The sequence below is a fragment of the Stegostoma tigrinum genome, chromosome 19 (genome assembly GCF_030684315.1).
Source record: "Stegostoma tigrinum isolate sSteTig4 chromosome 19, sSteTig4.hap1, whole genome shotgun sequence".
Taxonomy (NCBI): Eukaryota; Metazoa; Chordata; class Chondrichthyes; order Orectolobiformes; family Stegostomatidae; genus Stegostoma; species Stegostoma tigrinum.
In genome coordinates this window covers 58,223,401-58,250,016 of record NC_081372.1, presented here as the reverse complement: position 1 = coordinate 58,250,016, position 26,616 = coordinate 58,223,401, and the positions used below count along the sequence as shown (strand labels likewise).

The 26,616-nt window shown below is 42.6% G+C and overlaps 1 protein-coding gene across 1 annotated transcript in view; it reads left to right on the top strand.

Annotated features, from left to right (window-relative positions):
- Nucleotides 1-26,616, top strand: part of bmp7b (bone morphogenetic protein 7b) — a 165,497-nt gene that overhangs the window by 34,679 nt on the left and 104,202 nt on the right. The gene's annotated exons all lie outside the window — the stretch shown is intronic.

Here is a 26,616-nt window from a genome sequence, read left to right as displayed (position 1 = left end):
CAGAGGCTAGGAATACTGCATCATACAACTCACCTTCAGAATCGCCACACAGTCTGTCTACCATTTACAAGGCACTAGACAGGAGTGTGATGAAATACTCCCCACTTGCCTGGATGGGTGCAGCTCTAACAACAAATGTTTGACACAATCCAGGACAAAGCAGCCTGCCTGATTGGCACCATATCCATAAATATCTGCTTCCTCCACACTGACGTCAGTAGCAGCAGTGTGTACCATCTACAAGATGCACTGCAAAAATTTACCAAAGATCCTCAGACTGTGTAGTGATTGTAACAAGTTCTGCCAGATGGACCTCATAGAACACAAGTTCCCTGATAGAGGCTGTTAATTTGTTCCAATCAGGGAGCCCTGGCTGACAGATATGAACAGAAGTGTCAGAGGTTCTTTTCACTCTAGGAGCTGGCTCAGAGGGAGCTGGATTAGTGTCAAGGACTCTGCACATGTAAATAAAGGGTGACTCAGTGACGGGATACTGGCCTCTGTGGAGTTATTTCAGAAAGCAAACCCACAACTATTTCCATCTAGAGGGACAACAGCAACAGATACATGGGAACACCAACAACTATGACTTCCCCTCCAAGCCATTTACCATCCTGATTTGGATATGTATCATAGTTCCTTCGCTGTCCCTGGGTTAAAATCCTGGAATTCCCTCTCTAAGGGTATTGTGGGTTAACCTACAGCATATGACTGCAGCAGTTCAAGAAGGCAGCACAACCATACCTTCTCAAGGGCAACTAGGGATGGGCAACAAATACTGCCAGCCAGCAAAGTCCATGTCCCTTGAGTGAATAAAAAAAAGTAGAGGTAACACTGACTTTTTTATCAGTGATGAGAGCCACTTCTGGTCGTGGATTTGCCATTCTCCGGGACTGGGCTGTTTTGCTTAAGTCAGCATCACAGACTCACATCCATGTGATGCCAATACTGGCTGAGAATGTGATAAAGACCAGATTATCTTTTTTAATAAGATACATTGAAGGACAAATTTTAGTCAGGACACCAGGGAGGACTCAACAACGCCATGGGATCTTTTACATTCATCTGAACAAGAAGATGTACAGTGTTAATGATAATGGTCAAAAAATCTATCGCTTGTCAAGGATTGATCAACTCTATTTATTCATGTATTTACAACGGTAAAATACATTGTAAGTTATAAAGCAGTTATAAAGTTATAACATTATAAGTTATATGATGTAATTTCTGCGTGGGCAGCTTGCAAACCAGCTACAGACTAACAACCAAGCATTGCAGATATTTTCTTAATCAATCTGCTCAAAGACATTATAACACATCTCTGGAGCAGGTGGGAACTTGAAGTTAGGCCTCCTAGTTCAGAGGTTGGGACACCACCACTGTGCTGGCAGAGACCTGTCACCATATGGTATATGCAGAGCACATGGAGTCCTTTAAGGTGAATGCTCTTAAAGACAAATACTGAAGATCCTCAGTTTCATGCCTCATTCAAAAGACAGTTCCATTGACAGCATTGCACTATATTGCCAGCCTTGGTTTAGATGCATTAGAGTCTTAAACCCACTGACTTTTGGTTCAGAGGCAAGAGTATTACTCACTGAGCCAAGAGGGGTGTGCCTGGCTCAATTTGGCTGCCTCCAGGAAGGGTCAGGCCGGTACAGTGCAGTCTGCACCCAGAAACAACACTTTCCTGTTAAAGTGCACAAACGGAACGAAGATGTGGTCTAAAACTGCACTCAGCCACTTGCCCAGGGATCTGACTGAATCCAGAATAAAGGATTGCGTTTCTCCCAGTCACACTGGAGACTGCAGCTGCACAGCAAGAGACTGCTTTTACCATCTGGACTGAAAGCTGTGACTACTTCTGATTCATTTCATGTTTCCGATGTCAACACAAGGGCTCCGTGAAAATACACTGAATGAAGAGTTTTTTTTGGTTGGATTGCATGATGGTGAAGTCCCAAGGAAATTTTTCCTCATATCTCATCTAAGTGAATAAGTGCCCTGGATTTTTATTGGTCAAACTGGCATGGCCAGCAATGCTGAAGGATACTCTTAAAAAATCTATCTAAAATGTCAGGGAACTGCCACAAACTGAACATTCCAAGCACATAATGTTCCCTGGTGGAGGTAGTATGAGCTCATACTATCAATTGCAGTGCCTCCGTTTTCTTTCTGAAATTGCTCTCCATTTGTAATGTTTAACCTGATTTGTATTTGTGACTTTTTTGAAAAATTTCTTTTCCTCTCACAAAATGCTTCATCTTCCTGCATCAGCATGTGTTCGTACTGGACATGGAAGTGGAAAAATGGATGGATGGGAATGTTTAATAATAGTGCAAGGCCAGAGGGGGTAGCACAAAATAGTGAGAGGGAAACAGGGAGGTAGAAGGCTAAGTAATTGGCGTAAAGGTTGAGGCTGAAATCGACCCTCAGCACTGAATGGGAAGGCTAGAAACTCCAGGTCCTAGGTAAATTTCCAGTTATCAAGGAAAAGCAAAATGAATATTTGCAGGAAACACTTCAACGGTGGAAAAGTGCACGAACTTTCTCTGAAAAATGTCAGAATGTCAAAAAATTGTGCTAAGTAGGGCTCTAAGCAGAGAAAGCAAATTTAACTTCTAGGAACAAACAGAACATCTAGGTATCGAAAATGATGCAATTAACCGCTTCCTATTCACTCACTCAATGGAGCTGGCTTCATCCCAGTACAATCTCTTCATTGGCAAGATAGATGTGTTTATCACATTAATACTGCTGACAGTTCATGGATTGAGCGATAGCATGTCCTCCAAAGAACTCTTATCACTGAGTTCCCACATTCTCTGCAGAAGATCAATACTTCAACTGGTTGAAAGGAAACACCATGAATCCTCAGGCTACATTTCAAGTGGCTGTTTCAAACTGGTCATACAGTCTTACAGAATGGAAACAGACCCTTTGGTCTGACCAGACCATGCCAAACATAATCACAAAAAAGAGAGGCTATCACTCAGCGAGACGGTCACTCAGTGTGGGAGAGACTGTCACTCAGTGAGAGAGAGAGACTGTCACTCAGTGACAGAGAGACTGTCGCTCAGTGAGACGGACACTCAGAGTGAGAGAGACTGTCACTCAGAGTGAGAGACTGTTACTCAGTGACAGACTGTTACCCAGGTACAGACTGTCACTCAGTGAGAGACTGTCACTCAGTGTGAGAAAGAGACTGTTACTCAGTGACAGACTGTCACTCAGTGAGAGAGAGACTGTCAATCAGTGAAAGAGACTGTCACTCAGTGAGAGACGGTCACTCAGTGAGAGAGACTGGCACTCAGTGTGAGACTGTCACTCAGTGTGACAGACTGTTACTCAGTGAGAGAGACTGTCACTCAGTGAGAGAAAGACTGTCACTCAGTGAGACAGACTGTCACTCAGTGAGAGAGAGACTGTCACTCAGTGAGAGACTGTCACTTAGTGAGAGAGAGAAACAGTCAATCAGTGAGAGAGACTGTCACTCAGTGAGAGACTGTCACTTAGTGATAGAGAGAAACAATCAATCAGTGAGAGAGACTGTCACTCAGTGTGAGAGAGACTGTCACTCAGTGAGAGACTGTCACTTAGTGAGAGAGAGAAACAGTCAATCAGTGAGAGAGACTGTCACTCAGTGAGAGATTCACTCAATGAGAGAGAGACTGTCACTCAGTGAGAGAGACTGTCACTCAGTGAGAGATTCACTCAGTGAGAGAGAGACTGTCACTCAGTGTGACAGACTGTCACTCAGTGAGAGAGACTGTCACTCAGTGTGAGAGAGACTGTCACTCAGTGAGAGACTGTCACTTAGTGATAGAGAGAAACAATCAATCAGTGAGAGAGACTGTCACTCAGTGAGAGATTCACTCAGTGAGAGAGAGACTGTCACTCAGTGAGAGATTCACTCAGTGAGAGAGAGACTGTCACTCAGTGTGAGAGAGACTCACTCAGTGAGAGAGACTATCACTCAATCAGAGAGAGAGTGTGTCACTCAATCAGAGAGAGAGTATGTGTGTCACTCAATCAGAGATAGAGAGAAAGAGACTGTCACTCAATCAGAGAGCAGAGTGAGAGAGAGAGAGAGACTGTCAATCAATCAGAGAGCAGAGTGAGAGGGAGAAAGAGAGAGAGAGACTGTCAATCAATCAGAGAAAGAGAGAGAGAGAGACTGTCACTCAATCAGAGAGAGGGAGAGAGAGAGATAACAAAGTGTGGGGCTGGATGATCACTGCAGGCCAAGCAGCATCTTAGGAGCACAAAAGATGACATTTCGGGCCTAGACCCTTCATTAGAAGAGACTGTCACTCAATCAGAGAGAGACAGAGTGAGAGGGAGAGAGAGAGAGACTGTCAATCAATCAGAGAAAGAGAGAGACAGACAGACAGACTGTCACTCAATCAGACAGAAAGAGAGAGAGAGAGAAAGAGACTGTCACTCAATCAGAGAGAGAGAGAGATAACAAAGTGTGGGGCTGGATAAACACAGCAGGCCAAGCAGCATCTTAGGAGCACAAAAGCTGACATTTTGGGCCTAGACCCTTCATTAGAAGAGACTGTCACTCAATCAGAGAGAGAGAAAGAGAGACTGTCTCTCAATCAGAGAGAGAGAGAGAGAGAGAGAGAGACAGACTGTCACACAATCAGAGAGAGAGAGAGACTGTCACTCAATCAGAGAGAGAGAGAGACTGTCACTCAATCAGAGAGAGAGAGAGTGTGTCACTCAATCAGAGAGAGAGAGTGTCACTCAATCAGAGAGAGAGAGACTGTCACTCAATCAGAGAGAGAGAGAGAGAGAGAGAGAGAGACGGAGACTGTCACTCACTTCATTACAGAGTGAGAGAGATTGTCACCAGTACGACAGAAAGAGAGAGAGAGAGATTGTCCAGAAGATCGTAAGATTTAGGATCAGAATTAGGCCATTCAGTCCATTGAATTTGCTCTGCCATTCAATCATGACGGATATGTTTCTCTATTCTCCTGCCTTCTCCCTAATAATCCTTAACTATCATGAACCTAGCTGTCTCCATCTAATGTACACTCAACTTGGCCTCCAGAGCCCTCTGCAGCAATGGTTTCCACAGAATTAGCGCGTTCTGGTTGAAAGAATTCCTCCTCATCTTGGTTCTCAAGGGTTGTCTTTTCACTCTGAGATTGCGCCCTCAAGTCAAAGTCTCTCTTATTAATGGAAACATCTTCTCCACCTCCACTCTATCCTATCCTCACAATATTCTGTAGGTTTTGGTGAGATCTCACCTCATCTTTCTGAACTCCAGTGTATACAGATGCAGAGTCCTCAATGTGACAAGCCCTTCATCTTCAGATCATCTTGTGAACTTCCTCTTGACTACCTCCAAGACCACTACATCCTTCCTTAGGTACGGGGCCCAAAATGGTTCATAATATTGCAAATGCGGTCTGATCAGAGCACTATACAGCCTCAGCAATACATTCCTGCTCTCGTATTCTAGCCCTCTTGAAATTAATGCAAACAGTGCATTTGCTTTCCTAATTGCCAAATGAAGCTGTATGTTAACCTTAATGGGATACTGAATTATGGCTCCCAAATCCCTTTATGCTTCAGATTTCTGAAGATTTTCCCTGTTTAGAAAATAATCTATGTCTATATTCTTCTCACCAAAGTGCATAGCCTCACATTTTCCCACATTGTATTCCACCTGCCATTTCGTTGCCCACTCTCCTGGCTTGTCCAAGTCTTTTTGCAGTCTCCCAGCTTCCTCACCACCACCTGCCCCTCCACCTATCTTTGTTTCAACTGCAAACTTAGTAACAATGCCCTCAGTTCCTCCTTCCAGATCGTTAATGCATCATGTGAATAGTTGTGGTCTCAACACTGACGCCTTCAGAACTCCACTAGTCACTGGCTTGCATCCTGAAAAAGACCTCTCTATCCCCACTTTCTGCCTTCTGCTAGCCAGCCAATTCTCTATCTGTGCCAGTACCTTTTCCCTAACACCATGGGCTCTTTTTTCATTTAGTATCCTCCTGTGCAGTACCTTTTCAAAGGCCTTCCGGAAATCCAAGTATAGATGGTTCTCCAATAACATGTTACTTGCATTCTTGTGTGACCTCATGCGATAGAAAATTGTCATCAAAAATCACGTTACAGGAAAATTGCAGAAAGTTTGTGTTATCCAAACAGCATCCACTATTCATCAATTATGTTACAGTCAAGTTGCAGTAATGAAACACAATCTACAACAGAACTACCTGTAGATCACGTCCAGTGGCTCCCTTTATCTAATTTGTTCACGACCTTCTCAGAGAATTCTAACAGATTTGTCAAGCATGACCTCCCCTTGATGAAGCCATGCTGTCTGAGCCCTATTTTACCATGCACTTCCAAGAACTCCACAATCTCATCCTACATAAAATCTTACCAACAACTGGCTAACTGGCTATAGTTTCCAGTCTTCTGCCTCCATCTCTTCTGAAACAGCTATGTTACATTATCCATTTTCCTATCCTCTGGGAGCCTTCCTGACTCATGTGATCCCTGAAAGATCACCACCAATGCCTCTACAATTTCCTCAGCTATCCCCTTCAGAATCCTGGGGTGCACCCTATTTGGTCCAGAAGATTTATCTGCCTTCATACCTTTCAGCTTTCCCAGCACCTTCTCCTTAGCAACAGCAGCTACACTCATCTCGGCCCCCAATGCTCTTAAAGTTCTGGTATGCTGCTGAAAACTGGTGCAAAGCACTTATTCCAATTCCTCTACCACTTTTTAAATCCTCATTACAACATCTCCAGCTTCATTTTCCAGTGGTCTAATGTCAACTCTTGCATTTCTCTGACCTTTCAAGTATTTGAAAAAAATGTCTTGCAATCTTCTTTTACATTGCTAATTGGCTTACCCTAAATTTCATCCTTTCTCCCTTATTGCTTTTTTAGTTGCCTTCTGCAGGTTTTCAAAGGCTTCCCAATCCGCTGGCCTCCCACTGATCTTCGTTACATTGCATGCTTTTTCTTTGCTTTTATCTTGTCCCTGACTTCCCTTGTCAATCATGGTTGGCTCATGATCCCCTGAGTCTGTTTCTTCTTCCTTGGAATTAATTTCTGCTCTGCCTCCCACATTATCCTCAGAAACTCCTGTAGTTGCTCCTCCTCTGTCTTCCCTGCTAGGCTCCCCTTCCAATCAACTCTGGCCAGCTCCTCCTTCATGTCTTTGTAGTTACCTTTACTCTATTGTAGTAGTGTTACATCTGGTTCCAGCTCCTCCCTTTCAAACTGCAGGGGGAATTTTGTCATATTATGATCACTGCCCTCTAGGGGTTCCTTCAAGTTAAATTCCCTAATCAAGTCTATCTCATTATAAATCACCAAATCCAGAACTGCCTTTTCTCTAGTGGGGTCTACCCAAGCTGCTCTAAATAAAATTTCATAAACATTTCACAAATTCCCTTTCTGGGGATCTATTATCAATCTGATTTTCCTAGTCCACCTGCATACAGAAGTTCCAGATAGTTATTGTAACAGTGCCTTTCTTCCATGCCTTTTCTATTTCCTGATTTATTTTCAGCCCCAAATTCTGACTTCTGATAGGGGGTTTGTTTATAATTCCATCAAGAATTTTTTTTTAACCTTGCGGTTTTCAAACTCTGCGTGCACAAATTCTACACCTTTTGTCCCTATATCATTTCTTGCTACCAATTTAATTTAATTTCTTACTAATAAGGCAAAATCACCTCCTGTCCTTTTGAGAGGATGCATATCTGTGTATATGTAGTTCCCAGGCTGATTCCCTTGCAGCCATTCTTCTGTGATTCTCACAAAATCATATTCGGCAATTTAAATCTGCACTACAAGCTCATTTACCTTGTTTCATGCACCTACCCCTAAACCTCCCTCCCCCCACCCCCATCCCAGGCCCCAAGAAGACCTTCCACATCAAGCAGAAGTTTACCTGCACATATGATAATGTGGTCTCCTCTACATCGGAGAAACCAAGCAAGAGGACTGGGGACTGCTTTGTACAACACCTATCTCGGTTTGTAACAAACAACTGTACCTCCCAGTCGTGAACTATTTCAATTCCCCCACTCCCATTCCTTAGACGACATGTCCATCCTGGGCCTCCTGCAGTGCCACAACGATGCCACCCGAAGGTTGCAGGAACAGCACCTCATATTTTGCTTGGGAACCCTGTAGCTCAATGGTATCAATGTGGACTTCACAAGCTTCAAAATCTCCCCTTCCCCGATCGCATCCCAAAACCAGCCCAGCTTGTCCCCGCCTTCCTAACTTGTCCCTCCTCCCAACTATCCCCTCCTCCCACCCCCATCTCTTACCTCCTGGCCTCATCCCACCCCCTTGAACTGTCCGTCTTCCCTGGACTGACCTATCCCCTCCCTACCTTGCCACCTACACTCACCTTTACTGGCTCCACCCCCACCTCTTTGACCTCTCCTCTCCACCTATATCCTCCTTTATCCATCTTCTATCCGCCTCCTCTTCTCTCCCTATATATTTCAGAACCCCCTGCCCCTTCCCCATTTCTAAAAAACGGTCTGGGTCCAAAACGTCAGGTTTCTTGCTCCTCTGATGCTGCTTGGCCTGCTGTGTTCATCCAGCTCTACACCTTGTTACCTTTTTTCATGTTGTGCGTGTATTTAGTACAACACTCTCAGTAGTGCATTGACTACTCACCTTCTCAGGTGAGTTAAAGTTATCGTCTTATCTACTGTGCCGGAAGCTAGATTCCTGATCCTTTCTATCCTCAGTGAGATCAAGGGAAACAGGCTGTCACAAAATTGAGAGAGAGAGAGAAAAAAAGACTGTTACACAGCAAGAGAGGGAGAAATTGTGTTATGACCCTAATTGAAGTTAATACCTGACAAGTCAGATCCCAGGCATGAACTTGGATTGATTGATCATATTTTTATTTGGTAATCAATCATGTTTTTAATGTGGTCTCTGGCTAAAACATAAGTGCACATTGATGTGGACTTTTTCATTAACAATAAACCTATAGTGTATGACAAAAAAAGTTAAAATACAACTACCCAAATTACTTATAATACAAATTCAAACATTTTTAGAAACACGGTACTAATATCATCCTACTAATCCCAAAAATACTTTATAAATTGAAAAGAAACAAAACAGTTTTTGTCTAGTACTCAAAACACTTTACTGGTACAGCACCCAAAATACCACCAATACTGTAGACCAGCACACTCCCTGTATCTAACAACATGGTATGTTGAACTCACTTGTCCCTTCAACTTTTAAACTGGAATTGCAGATATCTTCTTCCTGAAGCTATCTTACACCTTAGCTTCAATACTTTCAACTTTAAGTGACCACTTCAGGGTTTTATTCCAACATTTCTGATCTGAAACTTACACTAACACTTCACCCTAAAGTAACTAAGTTTGGTATATATCCTTTCCTTCTCAGTAATATTTTTCTATGTAGTCGTCCCAGTCCAAGCACTTCACAATATTACTACAATCACATTAAAAATAGAAACAAAATCAAAGCTGAAAAAAGAACAAGTTCCAGAAGTCTCTAACAAACTCTTGAGGTCCAATTAGTTACCCTTGCAGAATCACAAAACAATCTAAAATAAACAGAAGTCCATTAGTGTTACATAAAACCCATTCACTCCAAAGCCTGGTTGCAAATCTGTCTTAATAAGAAGTCAACATGGCTACAGAAATACTTACAAGTTAATTAACATAAGACACACAGAAAACTCGCAAGTTACTGACTCTAAAACGAGAAATCCAAACTCACAACCAAATAACATTCAACATTATACATTGAAATGCCACAGTTTACATCACACCTTACTCCAAAGAAGAATAAAGTATTTTCACTGATAATGGGAACTGCAGATGCTGGAGAATCCAAGATAATAAAATGTGAGGCTGGATGAACACAGCAGGCCAAGCAGCATCTCAGGAGCACAAAAGCTGACGTTTCGGACCTAGACTCTTCATCAGAGAGGGGGATGGGGTGAGGGTTCTGGAATAAATAGGGAGAGAGGGGGAGGCAGACCGAAGATGGAGAGAAAAGAAGATAGGTGGAGAGAGTATAGGTGGGGAGGTAGGGAGGGGATAGGTCAGTCCAGGGAAGACGGACAGGTCAAGGAGGTGGGATGAGGTTAGTAGGTACCTGAGTTACACAACAATAATTGTGACATATCACACAGTCTCTGGCATGTACGCTCTTGATAGGTCATCCATGGTGATATTTTGGGTTTTTTTTGGACACATGGCGATCACAAATAAAAGCCATGCAATGGCCATCATCAATAAGAGAGTCAATGTAAGCATTGCTCCGTGGCATTCAGTTGTGTTATCATCACTGAATTCCCCACTATCAACATCCCAGGGTTACCATTGGCTAGAAACTCTATTGGATTCACCACATAGACACAGTAGCTACAAGAGCAGGCCAGCAGCTTGGAATACTAAGGCAAGTAACTCACCTCCTGAATCCCCAAAGCCTGTCCACTATTTACAAGGCACAATTCAGAAATGTGATGGAATACTCCCCACTTGTCTGGAGGAGTGCAGTTCCAACAACACTCAAGAAGTTTGACACTGTCCAGGATAAAGCAGCTTCTTGATTGGCACCACATTTGTAAGAGTCCACTCCCTTTACCTCTGATGCTCAGTAGCAGCAGTGTGTACCATCTACGAGATGCACTGCAGAAATTCACCAAAGGTCCTTAGACAGTATCATCCACACCCACAGTCACTTCCATCTTGAAGGGCAAGGGCAGCACAAGGGAGCTCAAAGGCCTTGTGATATTATGGCTGGAATGTTAATCCAGAGACCCACATAATATTCTGAGGGCTCAGATTCAAATCCCATCATGGCATACGGATTCAAAAAATATTTGAATTTAAAAAACTAGAACTAGTCTAACAGGAGGTAAGAGTCTAATGATAACCACGAATCAATTATCTATTGTCAGAAGCTCATCTGTTCACTAATGTCCTACAGGAAAGTGTCATCCTTACCTGGTCAGGCCTACACGTGACTCTAGACCCACAGCAATGTAGTATACTCTTAACTGCCCTCTGGGCAATTAGGATAGCTAATGAATGTCTGGCTAGTGATGCCCTAATAAACAAGGAAAAGGTTAATGGGAACACCACCACCTGCAAGTTCCCCTCCAAATAACTCACCATCTTGGCTTGGAAATATATCACCATTCCTTCACTGTTGCTGGGTGAAAATCATGGAATTCCCTCCCTAGGATCAACCTGTAGCTCATGAACTGCAGAAGTTCAAGAAGACAGTTCACCACCACTTTCTCAAGGGCAATTAGAGGCAGGCAATAAAAGCTGGTGCACATCCCACAAATAAATGAAAAAGATTAAATGTTTGAAGAATTAAGGTCCATCAACATTCTCATAAGTTCTTATCCTGAAATTTTCTAAGAAAATCAAAGGATTATGGCCCATTTAAGTAACAATTTCACATTATATGTAATGTATATTTCCAACTGGAGTAGAGCCAGCATAAGATTCAATGTCTCTTTTTCAATGAGTGAATATTTTTGTCGATATGTAACCAGTTTCTTTGAAAAATAACCACATCATTCAATCCCAATATCTTCATCTTGCAGCAGAACAGCCCCACACTACAGTTTCTGGCATTTGCAGCCAATTTGAATGGTTTTGCATAAGCCGGCATGGCTAAAACTAGTGTTATTGTTAGCACAGCTTCCAAATTTTCAAAGGTAATTTAACAGCATGGCAGCCATTCAAATTTTATCCGTTTTCTCAACAAATTTGTCGAGTACGATGACAAGACTGAAACTCAGAACAAATCTGTGAAGAAACTTCTCATACCAACAAAACATGAAATTTCATGTTTTACCTTAAGCACTGGAAAGTCCAAAATAGTCTATGCCTTTGCTTCTCTTGATGTTACTTCACCTTGTCCTATAGTTAGGACAAAATAAGTCACCTTGCTCTTGGTAAATTCTCACCAGTCTAAATTTATCTCCAAATTAGCTATTTGTAGCCAATCAAACGGGTCACTCAAATGGTGTAAATGTCCCTCCTAAGTTTAAAAACGTTAAAAAACAGAGATGTTATACTGCAACTGTGTAGCATGCTGGTGTAGCCACACGTGGTATCCGTGTACAGGTTTGGTCTCCTTCCTTGAGAAAGGATTTTTTGGCACTGGACGGGGTGCAGTAGAGGCTCACTAGGTTGATTCCAGAGTTGACAGTGTTGGCTTGTGAGGAGAGATTGAACAGACTGGGACTATATTCATTGGAATTTAGAAGAATAAAGGGGCATTTTACATAAACATCTAAAATTATTAAAGAAATAGACAAGATAGAAGAAGGGAGATTATTTCCACTGGACGGTGAAACTAGAACTGGGAGGCATAACCTCAAAAATCTGTGGAATTCCCTGCCTAGTGAAGCAGTTGAGGCTACATTGTTGAACGTTTTTAAGGCAAAGATAGATTTTGAACAATAGGAATTAAGGGTTATGTTGAGCAGGCAAGGAAGTGGAGCTGAGTCCATGAAAAGGTCGGCCATGATCTTACTGAATGACGGAGCAGGCTTGAGGGGCCAGATGGCCTACTCCTGCTCCAATTTCTTATGTTCTTAAATTAAAAAAATCAAACTATCAATGTAATCAGTATAATTACCAAGTCAAAGAGTCATGGAGTCATTGAGTCATTCAGAACAGAAACAGCCCCTTCAGTCCAAGCAGTCCATATCAAACATAATCCCAAACTAAACCAGTCCCACCTGCCTGCTCCAGGCCCATATCCCTCCAAACCTTTCCTATTCATGTACCTATCCAAGTGTCTTTTAAATGCTGTAATTGTATGCACGCCACCACTTCCTCAGGAAATTCATTCCACACATGAACCACCCTCTGTGCAAAGAATTTTCTCCTCATTTTTTGTATATAACTTTCTCCCCTCACCTTAAAAAATATGCACTCCAGTCTTGAAATACCCTATCCTAAGGAAAAGACAACTACCATTATCTCTATCTATACCTGTCATCATTTCATAAACTTTTATCAGGTCATCTCTCAACCTCTCACGCTCCAAAGAAAAAAACCCCAGCCTATACATAGGTAACAAGGTGTAGAGCTGGATGGACACAGCAGGCCAAGCAGCATCAGAGGAGCAGGAAAGCTGATGTTTTGGGCCTAGACCTTTCTTCAGAAATCTTCAGCCTATCCAGCCTTTCTTTACAACTCAAATCTTCTATACCTGACAACATCCTGGTAAATTTTTTCTGAACCCTCTCCAGCTTAATAATAACACAGTGTGGAGCTGGAGGAACACAGCAGGCCAAGCAGCATCAGAGGAGCAGGAAAGCTGCTGTTTCAGGTCGGAACCCTTCTTCAGAAGCAGGGTCCCGACCCGAATGATCAGCCTTCCTGCTCCTCTGATGCTGCCTGGCCTGCTGTGTTCCTCCAGCTCCACACTGTGTTATCTTTGACTCCAGCATCGGCAGTTCTTACTACCTCCAGCTTAATAATATCCTTCCTATAAATGGGCGACCAGAACTGGACACAGTATTCCAGAAGAGATCTGTACAACCTCAATGTGACTTCCCAACTCCTATACTCAAAGGACTGAGCAATGAAAGCAAGTGTCAAGTGCCTTTTTAAACATCCTGTCTACATATGATGCAAACTTCAAAGAATTATGTATCTGCATTCACAGTTGCTGCTTAATTCCTATGATGACTTGATTGGTTAGCCACTGAAACATTGCTGGTGCAATTTTCGTTCTTGATTACATGATTAGATAAAATCCACCCTGTGTTACAAAAGCTGAGGATTTCTTTTGCTTTCAATTAAAGAAACTTTCCAGTCCCCTTTAGTAAGAGTTTTGAGACAAAGTTGGTGCATCCAATTCATTTGACACATTCTTCCAATCATAGTATAGTGTATAAGAGCACTTTTCACACCACATTGGCTTTAAGGTAATCTTGCAGAATTTTTGTGACTGATCTAGTTTGGCAACATCATAATAGATGAGCTCCAACTACTTTGACTTAGTTTAATACTGTCATTTTCCATCATAAACTTAATTTCTTCCCTCACCTGAATCAATCTCTATAAAGACTCTGCTAAACGGTTATTCAAAAATTGGTATTGGGATTAAAAATTGATGGTTGGGGTTTCCCTAATACATGACATGTATGGCATATCTGACAAAATTTGACTTCAGCTTTATGTATCCTGGTGATGAAAAAATTCTTCATAATTTACCCTCTTTTTATAAAGCCTGAATGACTTGTGATAGGAGTTTGTGAGCCACTCATAATATTTCATATGACTATTCAAATGTGCCTACCACCTGATGGACCACTTCTCAATACCCATCACCTGGTAACTTGAGGTGATCTCAATTTCCTGATTAAGACTTTGCTTTTCAAGTAATAACACTCCGGTATTGTTTTTGATTCAGTTTCTAATTAGGCTGGTCCACATAACTCTTTTGTTCCAAACTTATTGTACAAAATGCAGAGGAACGGGATTGTGGGAGATATAGCAGTTTGGATCGGAAATTGGCTTGCTGAAAGAAGACAGAGGGTGGTAGTTGATGGGAAATGTTCATCCTGGAGACCAGTTACTAGTGGTGTACCACAAGGGTCGGTGTTGAGTCCACTGCTGTTTGTCATTTTTATAAATGACTTGGATGAGGGCGTAGAAGGATGGGTTAGTAAATTTGCAGACGACACTAAGGTCGGTGGAGTTGTGGATAGTGATGAAGGATGCTGTAGGTTGCAGAGAGACATAGATAAGCTGCAGAGCTGGGCTGAGAGGTGGCAAATGGAGTTTAATGCAGACAAGTGTGAGGTGATGCACCTTGGTAGGAGAAACCGGAAGGCAAAGTACAGGGCTAATGGTAAGATTCTTAGTAGTGTAGATGAGCAGAAAGATCTCGGTGTCTATGTACACAGATCCTTGAAAGTTGCCGCCCAGGTTGACAGGGCTGTTAAGAAGGCATACAGTGTTTTAGCTTTTATTCATAGAGGGATTGAGTTCCGGAACCAAGAGGTTATGGTGAAGCTGTACAAAACTCTGGTGCGGCCGCACTTGGAGTATTGTGTACAGTTCTGGTCACCGCATTATAAGAAGGATGTGGAAGCTTTGGAAAGGGTGCAGAGGAGATTTACTAGGATGTTGCCTGGTACGGAGGGCAGGTCTTACGAGGAAAGGCTGAGGGACTTTAGGCTGTTTTCATTAGAGAGAAGAAGGTTGAGAGGTGACTTAATTGAAGCATATAAAATAATCAGAGGGTTAGATAGGGTGGATAGGGAGAGCCTTTTTCCTAGGATGGTGACAGCAAGCACGAGGGGGCATAGCTTTAAATTGAGGGGTGAAAGATATAGGACAGATGTCAGAGGTGTTTCTTTACTCAGAGAGTAGTAAGGAAATGGAACGCTTTGCCTGCAACGGTAGTAGATTCACCAACTTTAGGTACATTTAAGGCGTCATTGGATAAGGATATGGACGTACATGGAGTAGTGTAGGTTAGATGGGCTTGAGATCGGTATAACAGGTCGGCACAACATCGAGGGCCGAAGGGCCTGTGTTGTGCTGTAATGTTCTATGTTCTATTATTGATTGCATTTGTATTAAAAATAAGCAAAACATAACAGTTCATTCTCTTTGCCTGAATTATTTTCAAAGTTTTCAAAAATTGTATGACAAGTGGATTTCCAAACTATCTCTCTGCTTCATGATCTCATTTTCTTTTTGTCTAATTTTATGTGTTTGTGAACTGGTTATAGAATACTCATGAAACAACCCAGGATGTTCTTTCTGTAACATTTCAGTTTATTTTACCTCCATTGGTTCTTCTGTCATCCGAGTGAAGTTAGTGCTTTTGAACCTACCAAGTCATTTTCCAAACTAAAATGACTTCCTTCTATAGGAATTTGTTTCACTGCACTAACTACAACATCTCCATTTACCAAGTAACTCTTTCACCCAACTCTGTATGATAATACTGGTTTGCAACCACATGTATGCCCCAAGTTATTTTTTTCTCCTTCATCAACACCTCCAGAAGATAAATAGCATCATCAGCCAGCATCAGTGACTGACTTGCTCCAGTGTCTTTCAATATCCTTATGGTCCACCTCCTTGATTTGAACCGTAAGGAAATATTCCCCTCCCCTTCTGAAGTAAAATACTCAGAACTCCCAGCAATCTGTCAATGTGTGAAAAAGAAAATTCATGACCGTCCTGAGCCAATTCTGTCTTCTTAAAGCATTCTAAGGAAACATTGTCTTTGTACCACTGCTACAGTTAGTACGTACTTTGTTTCTGGATGCCTCCTTATCCATATACCCCTTAAGGTTTCCTATTGATGAAATTGATGTCCCATTTAATTATCCAGCAATTAGGTTTGGTATCTCCAATCTTAATACATTGAAAGTACGTTTATCCTTTCTCCTTTATTATTTTGACATTCTTCTTTGTGTTCTCAAAAACTCATACTTCTACCCACAATTATTTTCTTTCACTGATTTCCTTGAGGATTACCATTATAATTGTCTGTTCAAGATCTCATAATTACCTACCAGAACTGCTGCTTCTTTAGATCCTGAATACTTAATGCTCATCAAAATAAGTTTTTAAAATTTCTGGGAGTTCTATTTATGAATATTTCAGAATGATAATTTTGTTTTTTATTTCTAGCTTGTCTGGTCGAAACCACAAATCCCATACTATTTATTTTTCGATTGCAAATTCTACCAATGTCTGAATAGGATGCTTACTTGCAACTGATAAGCCTCAGGAAGAAGCTCTTAAGTATTGGTTATTGGTGCAGTAATGTTTGTTATGGTGTTGAGCCTGCTTGTTCCGGAGTTGCTGTTCCTCCAGGGAAACAATTTGAATATCCCTACTTTTGTGCTTTGGAGGGAAACAGATTAGCAATGTAGGAAGCTGATTTTTAATCTGTGTCCATTAGGGGTTCTGATGGGGACAGGCCTGAGGAGAGTTGGCTGGAGTGATAAATTAACAGAGTGATAAAGAAATCTGGATTTTTCTGGGTAGAATGCTCCTCCTCAGAGAGTTGGTGTAGATTTGATAGGCTGAATGGGCTGTATCCGCACTGTAGGGATTGCATGATTCTATGACAGTGAAGGAGTAGTGATATACTTCTGAGTCAGAATGATGTGTGGCCTGGAGGGGAAATTGCAGATTGTGGTAATCCCATGCATTTTCTGCCTTCTAACTCATGGAGTTCAGGGGTTTGGAAGGTGTTGTCGAAGCAACGTTGGTGAATTTCTGCAGTGCATCATGTGGATGGTATACTCTACAGACACTGACTGGATCCCTGGCTGAACACTGCTTTAAATCAGGTGTTAATATGTTCACTTTAACTAACCATGGAGTATCACCCAAGGTAACCATGACATTGGCACGGTACCCAACTTAAATTTGGTTGGCTAACCATTTACGTAGATGGCTTCCATCAAATCTACATCAGGTGACCGTTTAATTTTTCCTACGGAAGGGAAATATTAGTTTTCTATTGTTGATTGTTCCTCATATGAAGAAACATGTTACATTGCAGTAGTAACCCATTTTTCAAGGTTCTGTTCCAAGCCATGAACATACATGTCGGATTGAATATGACTTGGTTTGATATTTGGTGCATTCTTTAGCCTGTAACACATCTTTAAGAAGTGATCTCTTTTCCTACAATAAGTATCTTGTTGGAGTAAGACTGGATGGTTTTGTCTCCACTGATGTTGGATTTTGGAATTAGGCCTTGGAAAAGATGCTGCAGCATTAGATTATTTATTACTTTGCTTTGAAGTTATCATATACAAAATAGTTTTCAATTGACAGCTTTCTCTGATAGAATATTGCATTGTGCTTTAAGTAGTCAACATAAAATGTTCTGCGCTATATGGAACTTCTGCTGCATAATGCTTCTTGACCAATTTTCCAGGCTCTCTCCACTGCTATTTCAACTGCTCACTCTAGAATTACAGCTTCTTTTGTTTGATGAAATTCAACGACTAATTTATCTGATTCTGTCACAAATGAGCTTTTGTACATTTCCATAGATGCGTATACATATAGATGCATGTATATTATGCATATATGTATATTAGACATACACATAGGTATATCTACAGACTCGCCTCAGAGTTGTTATTTAAGCATGATATCACCAGTATCTTATTTGTTCTTGAAATGAAACATTTATCAATAACTATGAGTTTGTCAAATGTAATACCTTTCTCATTGGTCTGTTGCTCATGTGACACGATTTGATGTTCCTTCCATATAGTGCAGAAATATAGTAATGTGTTCTGCATTTGAAATGTTGCCAATGCTGAAGCCATTCAAAATGTTAAAAATTGTATTCACACAGTTTTCTGGATATCAAATGGATTTGATTGCTTAAATATTTGTGGTGGAATGACTGGTGCCACTGAGTTTTGTTGCATTGGCTGATTGCTGACAGGCACAGGAGATTGTTGAAAAAGTTTCTTGATTAAAGAGGTGATTCTCTTGATCTCTATGTACTGTACTCATTTTGTTGCCTTTTGCATTCTCCGGATGGTTAAAACTGATGAAATTTGTCATTTTGCAGATTGTTGTTGCACTACTGACATTAAAACTGAAAGCTGGGATAATAAAGTGTGAAGCTGGATGAACACAGCAGGCCAAGCAGCATCGCACGAGCACAAAAGCTGACATTTCGGGCCTAGACTCTTCATCAGAGAGGGGGATGGGGAGAGGGAACTGGAATAAATAGGGAGAGAGGGGGAGGTGGACCGAAGATGGAGAGAAAAGAAGATGGGTAGAGAGGAGAGTATAGGTGGGGAGGTAGGAAGGGGATAGGTCAGTCCAGGGAAGACGGACAGGTCAAGGAGGTAGGATGAGGTGGTAGGTAGGAAATGGAGGTGCGGCTTGAGGTGGGAGGAAGGGATGGGTGAGAGGAAGAACAGGTTAGGGAGGCAGAGACAGGCTGGGCTGCTTTTGGGATGCAGTGGGGGGAGGGGACGAACTGGGCTGGTTTTAAGATGCGGTGGAGGAAGGGGAGATTTTGAAGCTTGTGAAGTCCACATTGATACCATTGGGCTGCAGGGTTCCCAGCGGAATATGAGTTGCTGTTCCGGCAACCTTCGGGTGGCATCATTATGGCACTGCAGGAGGCCCATGTCGGACATGTCGTTGAAAGAATGGGAGGGGGAGTTAAAATGGTTCGCGACTGGGAGGTGCAGTTGTTTATTACGAACCGAGCGGAGGTGTTCCGCAAAGTGGCCCCCAAGCCTCCGCTTGGTTTCCCCGATATAGAGGAAGCCACACCAGGTACAATGGATACAGTATACCACATTGGCAGATGTGTAGGTGAACCTCTGCTTAATGTGGAAAATCATCTTGGGGCCTGGGTTGGGGGTGAGGGAGGAGGTGTGGGGGCAAGTGTAGCACTTCCTGCGGTTGCAGGGGAAGGTGTCAGGTGTGGTGGGGTTGGAGGGGTGTGTGGAGTGAACAAGGGAGTCACAGAGAGAGTGGTCTCTCCGGAAGGCAGACAAGGGTGGGGATGGAAAAATGTCTTGGGTGGTGGGGTCAGATTGTAGATGTCGGAAGTGTCAGAGGATGATGCGCTGTACAGTCCCTGGACTGACCTATCCCTCCCTACCTCCCCACCTATACTCTCCTCTCCACCTATCTTCTTTTCTCTCCATCTTTGGTCCGCCTCCCCCTCACTCCCTATTTATTCCAGAACCCTCACCCCATCCCCCTCTCTGATGAAAGGTCTAGGCCCGAAACGTCAGCTTTTGTGCTCCTGAGATGCTGCTTGGCCTGCTGTGTTCATCCAGCTTCACACTTTATTATCTTGGATTCTCCAGCATCTGCAGTTCCCATTATCTCTAAAACTGAAAGCTGTTGACGTTTTGGCTGCTTTTAACGTAACGTTCAGTTTTCCTTTATCAATACATCATCTCAATAGAGATGAATGAATCTGTTCCTTTTCCACAATGCCTGAGGGATTTCCAAAAGTTTGTTGGATAGAAATTGTCTCAGAATGGCTTCAATCAGTAAGATTCACTGATTTTTGACTGTAGCAAAGATGGTTGTCGTGATGTCATTCAAACCAATTTTTTTTCCACATCCAAGGTATTTTCACATGAAACTTGACAGCACATTATTGGGGACTCAGTCTTTGATTTTTTAACATATAAACTTGATAAAACTTCATGATTACTGAATAGAACATGTACTCCTCATGGAAACTGTCTAAGTAATAGAGAATTAACTAATCTCATTGTTAGGGCTCTAAAATTTGAAGGTCCAGAACCATTTTTGCTCCCCAAAGTCAAGAACTGTCTTCAGGCTTCTGTAGAAGTCAGTTTATTGCATTTTTAACATTATATACAACTATTTGTGATAATCTGAGCTACTCCAGGTTCCTATGTTATTGTTACTGTTAAGTGACTGTTAGTGACACATACTTCTCTCTTCAAATCTACTATTTATTCATCTTCTAACTACCTACCTATCTCACTAACTCTGCCCACACTGTGCTATTTGTTCCCTTTAGGAAGCTGCTTGTGGTATCATCATCGGATTGCATGAGGATTATAAAGACCTTACTAACCCGAGAGAGAGGGTGTTACTGTGAGACAGAAAAACTATTACTCAGTGAGAGCCTATCACTTTGGGAGAGACAAAGACTCACTCAATGAGAGCCAATCACTTTGGGAGAGAAAAAGACTGTCACTTAATGCGAGCCAAACACTTTGGTAGAAAGAAGCGTTTTCACTCAGCGAGAGTTGGACAGACCATCACACTATCAAGAAGTGACATTGTTACTCAGTATGTGAAAGTGAGAGTTATGTCTTTGTGAATGTTTTCCTTTCAACTGCAGTATCAATTGCTTCTTAATTATTGTGTAATTTGTATTGATTTTTGTAGTGATTGGGACCATGGCCAGATGGAGTGTCTGCCAGTGGGAGGCAGCTGAAGGCATTTGCATTTGCTGGTTGCAGATAGATAGTCCACCTGTCCGTGGTTCCAATCACAATAATTTGATTAACATTAATGTTCAAAAAATGGAATATTGCTGATAACTTCTACATTAAGATATTCAGATAGAGAACTGTAGGTAAAGAGATGGAGAACCTGGAGGAATGGTGTAAAGACAGCAATCTTTTCCTCAGCGTCAGGAAAGCAAAGGAGCTGGTCATAGACTTCAGGAAGCAGAGATAGAACACGCTCTTGTCTGTATCAATGGTGCTGAGCTGGACGTGGTCAAGAGTTTCAAGTTCCTGTGAATAAATATCACCAAAAATCTAAGATGCTGGAGAATCCAAGATAACAAAGTGTGAAGCTGGATGAACACAGCAGGCCAAGCAGCATCTTAGGAGCACAAAAGCTGACGTTTTGGGCCCAGACCCTTCATCAGAGAGGGGGATGGGGTGAGGGTTCTGGAATAAATAGGGAGAGAGGGGGAGGCGGACCGAAGATGGATAGAGGAGAAGATGGATTGGGAGAAGAGTATGGGTGGGGAGGTAGGGAGGGGATAGGTCAGTCCGGGGAGGAGAGACAGGTTGAGGAGGCGGGATGAGGTTAGCAGGTAGGAAATGGAGGTGCGGCTTGAGGTGGGAGGAGAGGATAGGTGAGAGGAAGAACAGGTTAGGGAGGCGGGGACAAGCTGGGCTGGTTTTGGGATGCAGTGGGGGGAGGGGCGATTTTGAAGCTTGTGAAGTCCACATTGATACCATTGGGCTGCAGGGTTCCCAAGAGGAATATGAGTTGCTGTTCCTGCAACCTTCGGGTGGCATCATTATGGCACTGCAGGAGGCCTAGGATGGACAAGTCATCTAAGGAATGGGAGGGGGAGTTAAAATAGTTCGCAACTGGGAGGTGCAGTTGTTTATTGTGAACCGAGCAGAGGTGTTCTGCAAAGCGGTCCCCAAGCCTCCACTTGGTTTCCCCAATGTAGAGGTAGCCACAACAGGTACAGCATCTGCAGTTCCCATTATTTCTGATCACCAAAAATCTATGCTGGTCCATCCACAAAGACGCTACAGACAAGAAAATACACCAAAGCCTCTACTTCCTCAGAAGGCTTAGGAAATTTTGCATGTCCACAATGACGCTGACTAATTTTTTTTAATGCATCATAGAAACCATCCCATCTGGATACTTGGTATGGTAAGGCCGCAAGAAATTACAGACAGCTGCAAACGCAGCCCAGTCCATCATAAAAACCAGCTTTTCATTCAGTGACTCCATCTATATTTCCCGCTGCTTCGGGAAAGCAGCCAACACAATCAAAGGCACCTCCCACCCCAGTTACATCTCTTCCATCCTCTTTCATTGAGCAGAAGAAACAAAAATTTGAAAACAGAAACCAATGGATTCAAGAACAGCTTCTTACCCAATGTTATCAGACTTGTGAATGGGCTTCTCATATATTATAGTTGATATTTCTCTGCACCTTCTCTGTAGTTGTAACACTATATTCTGCATTCTGTTCCAATTCCCTTAAGTTAATACATAAGGTATGATTTAGAGTCATAGAGATGTACAGCACAAAAACAGGCCTTTCATAGAACATAGAACATTACAGCACAGTACAGGCCCTTCGGCCCTCGATGTTGTTTCGACCTGTTATACCGATCTCAAGCCCATCTAACCTACACTATTCCATGTACGTCCATATGCTTGTCCAATGACTTAAATGTACTCAAATTTGGCGAATCTACTACCGTTGCAGGCAAAGCATTCCATTCCCTTACTACTCTCTGAGTAAAGAAACACCTCTGACATCTGTCCTATATCTTTCACCCCTCAATTTAAAGCTATGCCCCCTCGTGCTCGCTGTCACCATCCTAGGAAAAAGGCTCTCCCTATCCACCCTATCTAACCCTCTGATTATTTTATATGTTTCAATTAAGTCACCTCTCAACCTTCTTCTCTCTAATGAAAACAGCCTAAAGTCCCTCAGCCTTTCCTCGTAAGACCTTCCCTCCATACCAGGCAACATCCTAGTAAATCTCCTCTGCACCCTTTCCAAAGCTTCCATATCCTTCTTATAATGCGGTGACCAGAACTGTACGCCATACTCCAAGTGCAGCCGCACCAGAGTTTTGTACAGCTGCAGCATAACCTCTTGGTTCCAGAACTCGATCCCTCTATTAATAAAAGCTAAAACACTGTATGCCTTCTTAACAGCCCTGTCAACCTGGGTGGCAACTTTCAAGGATCTGTGTACATGGACACCGAGATCTCTCTGCTCATCTACACTACTAAGAATCTTACCATTAGCCCTGTACTTTGCCTTCCGGTTTCTCCTAACAAAGTGCATCACCTCACACTTGTCTGCATTAAACTCCATTTGCCACCTCTCGGCCCAGCTCTGCAGCTTATCTATGTCTCTCTGCAACCTACAGCATCCTTCGCCACTAACCACAACTCCACCGACCTTAGTGTCGTCTGCAAATTTACTAACCCATCCTTCTACACCGTCATCGAGGTCATTTATAAAAATGACAAACAGCAGTGGACCCAACACCGACCCTTGCGGTACACCACTAGTAACTGGTCTCCAGGATGAACATTTCCCATCAACTACCACCCTCTGTCTTTTTACAGCAAGCCAATTTCCGATCCAAACTGGCATATCTCCCACAATTCCATTCCTCCGCATTTTGTACAATAGCCCACTGTGGGGAACCTTATCGAACGCCTTGCTGAAATCCATATACACATCAACTGGTTTACTCTCATCTACCTGTTTGGTCACCTTCTCAAAGAACTCAATAAGGTTTGTGAGGCACTACCTTCCCTTCACAAAACCGTGCTGACTATCCCTAATCAATTTATTCTTTTCTAGATGATTATAAATCCTATTCGTTATAACCTTTTCCAACACTTTACCAACAACTGAGGTAAGGCTCACTGGTCTATAATTACCAGGCTTGTCTCTACTCCCCTTCTTGAACAAGGGAACCACATTTGCTATCCTCCAGTCATCTGGCACTATTCCTGTAGACAATGACGAGTTAAAGATCAATGCCAAAGGCTCAGCAATCTCTTCCCTGGTGTCCCAGAGGATCCTAGGATAAATCCCATCTGGCCCAGGGGACTTAACTATCTTCACCCTCTGTAGGATTTCTAATACCTCTTCCTTGTGAACCTCAATCCCACCTAGTTTAGTAGCCTGTATCTCAGTATTCTCCTCAACAACATTGTCGTTTTCTAGAGTGAATACTGTCGAAAAATATTCATTTAGTGCTTCCCCTTTCTCCTCTGACTCCACACGCAACTTACCACTACTATCCTTGATTGGCCTTAATCTTACTTTCGTCACTCTTTTATTCCTTAAATACCTATAGCAAGCCTTAGGGTTTACCCTGATCCTATCCACCAACAACTTCTCATGTCTCCTCCTGGCTCTTCTGAGCTCTCTCTTTAGGTCTTTCCTGGCTACCTCGTAACCCTCAAGCGCCCTAACTGAGCCTTCACATCTCATCCTAACATAAGCCTTCTTCTTCCTCTTGACCAGAGATTCCACCTCCTTTGTAAACCACGGCTCCCACGCTCGACAGCTTCCTTCCTGCCTGACAGGTACATACTTATTTAGGACACTCAGGAGCTTTTCCTTGAATAAGCTCCACATTTCTAATGTGCCGATCCCCTGCAGTTTCCTTCCCCATCCTATGCTCCCTAAATCTTGCTTAATCTCATCATAATTGCCTTTCCCCCAGCTAGAACTCTTGACCAGTGGTATACACCTATCCCTTTCCATCACTAAAGGTCACAGAATTGTGATCGCTATCACCAAAGTGCTCACCTACTTCCAAATCTAACACCTAGCCGGGCTCATTACCCAGTACCAAATCTAATGTGGCTTCGCCCCTTGTTGGCCTATCTACATACTATGTCAGGAAGCCCTCCAGCATGCACGGTACAAAAACTGACCCATCTATGGTACTTGAACTATCGTGTTCCCAGTCAATATTTGGAAAGTTGAAGTCCCCCATGACAACTACCCTGTCTCTCTTACTCCTATCGAGAATTATCTTTGCTATCCTTTCCTCTACATCTCTGGAACTATTCAGAGGCCTATAGAAAACTCCCAACAGGGTGACCTCTCCTTTCCTGTTTCTAACCTCAGCCTATACTACCTCAGTTGATGAGTCCCCAAACATCCTTTCTGTAACTGTAATACTGTCGTTGGCCAACAATGCCACACCTCCCCCCCTTTTACTATCTTCTCTATTCTTACAGAAACATTTAAATCCCAGAACCTGCAACAACCATTCCTGTCCCTGCTCTATCCATGTCTCCGAAATGGCCACAACATCGAAGTCCCAGGTACTAGCCCATGCTGCAAGTTCACCCACCTTATTCCGGACGCTCCTGGCATTGAAGGATACACACTTCAAACCAACTTCTTGCTTGCCGGTGCCATCTTGTGTCCCTGAAGCTTTATTTCGGACCTCCCTACTCTCAACCTTTTCTATACTCGAACTACAATTTTGGTTCCCATCCCCCTGCTGAATTAGTTTAAACCCACCTGAATAGCCTTAGCAAATTTCCCCCCCAGGATATCGGTACCTCTCTGGTTCAGGTGAAGACCATCTTGCTTGTAGAGGTCCCACCTACCCCAGAAAGAGCCCCAATTATCCAAGAATCCAAAACCCTCCCTCCTGCACCATCCCTGTAGCTACGAGTTCAACTCCAACTTTCAGTCCAACTTGTCCATGCCAACCAGATATCCAAACTAAATTAGTCCCATTAGCCAGCATCTAGCCCACATCCCTCTATACACCCTTCCTATTCATATACCTATCCTGATTCCTTTTAAATGTTGTGTTGTACCAGACTCCACCACTTCCTCTGGCAGCTAATTCCATACACGGACCAACCACTGAATAAAAACATTTCCCCTTAGGTCCCTCTTAAATCTTTCCCCTCTCTCTAGGTTTGGACTCCTCTACCCCGGAGAAAAGACCCTGTCTATTTACCCTATCCATGCCCCTCATAGTTTTATAAACCTCTATAAGATCACCCCTCAGCCTCGGACATCCAGGGAATACAGCATCAGCCTATTCAGCCTCTCACTTAGTTCGAACCCCTTTGTCTCAATTGCACGCAAAAATTTTCACGGGATCTTCGTATATGTGACAATAAAAAAACAAATAAATCAAATCAAATTTGGGGTTCATTCAGTAAATTTGACTACTCTAGTTTATCTCACAAGGCTCCTAGCAAAAGGAATAATTAAATAAACAAACAGGTAATGTTTACACTTACTTGGAATTCAAAACTAGAGCTCATAGATGCAAGATAGTCACCAACAGATCCAATCGAGATTGTAGGAACTACCAATGTAGGAGAATCTGAGATAACAAGGTGTACAGCTGGATGAACACACCAGTCCAAGCAACATCAGAGGAGCACGAAAGCTGACACTTTGGGTCTAGACCGTTCTTCAAGACAAGTAGGGCCTAGACCCGAAACATCAGCTTTCCTGCTCCTCTGATGCTGCTTGGCTTGCTGGGTTCATCCAGCTCTACACCTTGTTATCTCAGATCCAATCGAGAGTTCAGTTAAAACATCTATATACAGAGAGTGTTTAAGAAGTG